The 4,479-nt window shown below is 43.2% G+C and overlaps 1 pseudogene; it reads left to right on the top strand.

The window, feature by feature from the left end:
• Positions 1-735: 735 nt before the first annotated feature.
• On the top strand, positions 736-1,035 carry LOC102817306 (annotated as a pseudogene).
• Positions 1,036-4,479: the final 3,444 nt, after the last annotated feature.

The raw sequence follows: 4,479 nt of genomic DNA, 5'->3' as shown, positions 1-4,479 counted from the left end.
GGACACAAAGTTTGAAAAGGCAATCATGTGGAACAGTAGTGATCAAGCAAGCACACACGTGGTCCCAAATGATGGTGGCATGGATCTACTGTTTAGGCAGAGAGTCCCTGACTATTGTGTTTCAGTTCTGGAGATGTGGAGACTATAAATAGGGGTTACCGGGGAAGTCACCACCATACTTGTTCCCTCCCTCTTACATGTGTCTGTCCTTCCTGTGCACCTCTTGGGATCGTTCAGAAGGACTCAGTACTGTTGTAGTGGACCACACCTCACATGGCACCCTCTGGCAGAGGGCAATTTTCTGAGGTGCTTTGCATCACTGCTTTAACACATCAATACCTCCACCAGGTTACCACTAGGGTGGGAACATCAGAGCCTTGGACTGGAGGGAAGAAATGACTTCAGACCCAGGACCTGCCAGGAGAATCATATCAATGATATCTGTCTACCTTGAGGCAGGATCAAGATTAGAAATATGAAACCAGTTTAAAGAGAAGAATTCAGGAAAATAACACCAACTCGGAGGAATATACAGGTTGTACTTATGTTTCAGGTGTCATGCGAGAATTCCCTGTTTAAACAGACAAAACAAAAGGCAGTTATCTGGAGGCGTCCTCTTGTTTGTCCACTGGAACTGGCCATGGGAGACCTATATGGGTGCAGGCTAGATGTCTCCTCTCAGTTGGACAGAGTGGGAAGAGAACAATGCAGAAGGAGCCCAGCTCACTAGTCCCCATGCATTGGTTTGGCTTCAGCTATGTGGCACTGGTTGCTACTGGTGGGATCATTATCTATGCAAAAGCCACTGGACTCCTGTTTGGAGGGCTAGCCGGCCTGGGTGCGTATCAGCTCTCTCAGGACCCCAGGAACGTTTGGCTTTTCCTAGCTTCACCTGGGACCTTGGCTGGCATTATGGGAATGAGATTCTACAACTCTGAAAAACGGATGCCTGCGGGCTTAATTGCAGGTGCCAGTCTGCTGATGGTTGTCAAAGTTGAAGTTAATATGCTCGCTAGTGGTAAGGAGCTCTGGTAGCATAGTGGTTACGAATCGGGCTGTGAACCTTAAGGTCAGCGGTTCGAAACTACCAGCTGCTCCGCGGGAGAAAGAAGAGGCTTTCTACTCCCGTAAAGATTTACACCCCTGTACAGGGTCGCTATGGGTCGGAACCGACTCCACGGCACTTAACAACAACAACAAAGTGGTTAGTATGCTCACTAGTTAATATGCTCAATCGTAGTCACGTCCCAGTGTGAACACAAGAATTTAAAATCTCCAAACTGTTTTCATGTCAGAGAAAAAAGAATCAGACTTAAGTATTTTCACACGAGCTTTGACTCAAAAAAAAACTAAACAAAACAGAGAAACAGTGCTGAACTTAGTAGGGAAAAATGTGTTATATAAAAATGTGCCCTATAGTCAGGGACTATACTCTAAGAACTTACTCTACACCGTCATGCAATATGATTTTTGTATATTGATGTGGTTTCTTCTGTAACTATAGATAAATTCTGATAAATTCCCAGTGGGCAAAATGATGGGTGTCCATGTGCTACTCAGAGGAAGAGTGAAGAAAATCTCTTAGGAGATTCCAGATGGCCCGCCCTTTCTCCTCTTACAGCACAGACCTAATTTGAAATGATGTTACATGAAATGGAAATAAAGTCTTACTATTAAAAAAAAAAAAAAAAAGGCAGTTATCCCAAGCAACAGACCGCTTAGCAGTGAGGGGAGTGAGGAGACATTTCCTGGGAATTCAGGAATTGTGCAAATGGCTCTGCATCAAAAACTGAGTTTCCCCATCAAAACTGTCACAGCACAGATTAAGTGCCGTGGTCCCGTCCCACTAATCAGTAGGGTGTAAGCACAATATGCACATGAAATGACCTAGAGAGACAGAGGTTTAAGCCAGTATATACTATATAGATGGATTAAAGGAACTCTGGTAGTGTAGTGGTTATGAATTAGGCTGCTAACCTCAAGGTCGGCAGTTCAAAACTACCAGCAGTTCTGCAGGAGAAAGATGAGGCGTTCTGCTCCCATAAAGATTTACAGCCTCGGAAACCCTTTGTAGGGCCACTATGAGTCGGAACCGACTCCATGGTACTTAACAACAACAACAGTAGATGGATTAAAGCATAGAGATTCTCTCAGAGAGACGAATGGGCTCCCAACTTGCAAGTGAGGGGAGCACTGAGGAGTTCCTGGTTCACTTTCTATGCTGTTTCTCCTCCAGGATGAGCTCTGAGTCTCTTGATAGTTGTCTCCTGATCCCTACATTTTCCTGTCATAACTTAGGGCCCATAAGTAGTCATTTCTTCCTGGATCTGATGGACTTCTTTCCCACAGAATCAACTCAGTCTTAGTCTTTTCACATAAAGTCTGATTTGGGGGAAAGTTCCCTTTTCTATCTTTCTTTTTACTAAACTCTCCTGACAGGTCAGGTCATTTCCTGCATTCTCTGTGGTTGCTGTGTGGTTAGTTCCTCTTCTCTATTCTATCTGCCTAGCAATCCCTTGAGATAAATAAAATACTTTCTCTTTGACATGTGAGTAAGTCTTGTTATTGTTGGGTGTTGTCAAATTTATTCTGACTCACAATAATCCCTGGTGACAGATTATAGTGGCCCCACTGGATTTTCTAGGCTGCAATTGTTAAATAGTCCTGGTGTGGCACTGTGGGTTAATGTGCTGGACTGCAAGGTTGGTTTGAGCTGTAAGGTCGGTGGTTCAAACTCACCAGCTGCTCCTCAGAAACCCTATGATTGCTATTCCAATGTGTAACCCCATTCTCCAGTCGTGTTGTGAGTTACTTCTTGAGGCTAGGTTATTTTCCTTATTAACCCAGAGATTTTAGGCTCATTATTAAGCCCTTTAAGGAACATGAATGGCTCAGTGGTTAAGTGCTTGACTGTTAACTGTTAACTGAAAAGTCAATTGTTTGTGTCCATAGGCTACAATCTGCTCCCTTAAAAAATGTTGTTTTTGTTAAGTGCCGTCGAGTCAGTTCTAACTCATAGTGACCCTGTATAGGGTTCCTGAGGAGAGGCTGGTGAGCTTGAACTACCAACCTTGTGATCAAACCAACTTTGCAGTCTAGTGCACTAACTTGACACACCACACCAGGGACTCCACACGAGCACTAGAACTACTGAATTTTCTCTTTTTATTGAACTTAAAAGGAGATCCTGAATTAAATAGTGAGCTAGTGAAAAATACAGCACTAAAACTTGAAATGAGTTCCATCAGTCCTCATCTTTCCAGTAGACTCATGCCATCTATATTATCTCTAATTGGATGTCTTTAACCAGGCATTCAGTAGTCTTCAGGTCTCTCTGAGAAACACAGATGATTTGTCACTCCATCTTTAGGCTTTGCTGTATAACTACCAAGATGGTTAGGTTATTTTTTTAATTTGAATTTATTCTCAGGACAGTATGAAGTCCTTGTCTGCCTGACCATGACCAACACATTGAAGACTGCCCATAGGTTCAACAATGTTTAAACTTTTCTGTAGCCTAATGTTGTTGGAGTCCTAGTGTGGTGCTGTGGGTTAATGCGCCAGATTGCAAAACGGTTTGAACTGCAAGGTTGGTGGTTCAAGTTCACCAGCCACTCCTCAGAAACTCTATACAGGGTTGCTATTGGTTGAACTGACTCAATAGCACTTAACAACGTTGTTGTTGGAACCAACTATGGGTTGGAACCGACTCAATAGCACTTAACAACCAATCCCACTTATAGTGACCCTGCACAGGGTTTCCAGGGCTGTAAATCTTTATGGGAGCAGAAAGCCTCATCTTTCTTCTGCAGAATAGCTGGTAGTTTTAAACTGCTGACCTTGAGGTTAGTAGCCCGATTCGTAACCACTACGCTACTAGAGCTCCTTATGAATCAGGTTAACTCATTATAAACTTGTATTAATCCAACTCTCTGAGGGTTTTCGTCTTTTCCACTGATCATCTACTTTACATAGAATGATGTCCTTCTCCAGGAACTGTTTCTCCATGGTAATATATAGAAAGTACCATTCTTGCTCTAAGGAGAATTCTAGCTATAGTTCTTCCATGATAGATTTATTCATTCTTCAGGAAATCTGTGGTATATTTAAGATTCTTTGCCAGCACCATAACTCAAAGGCATCCATTTGTTTTCAGTCTTCCTTATTCATTATACAGCTTTCACATGTTAATGAGATAGTTGAAAATACCATGGTTTTTGTTGTTGCTGTTGTCAGGTGCCATCGAGTCAGAACAGTCTCATAGTGACCCCATGCATAGCAACAATGTCCGATCCTGGGCCAACCTCACTACCGCCACCACACTTGACGCCATCAATGCTGCCACCTGGCCAATACATCTCGTTGGGGTCTTCCTCTTTTTCTCCGACCCTCCAGCTTAGCAAGCATGAGATCCTTCTCCAACGACTGTTCCCTCCTGACAATATGTCCAAAGTATGAGAGACCAAGTTTAGCCATCTT

This window comes from Chrysochloris asiatica, unplaced genomic scaffold (assembly GCF_000296735.1).
Source record: "Chrysochloris asiatica unplaced genomic scaffold, ChrAsi1.0 scaffold00006, whole genome shotgun sequence".
NCBI lineage: Eukaryota > Metazoa > Chordata > Mammalia > Afrosoricida > Chrysochloridae > Chrysochloris > Chrysochloris asiatica.
This window is presented reverse-complemented; position numbering and strand designations above follow the sequence as displayed.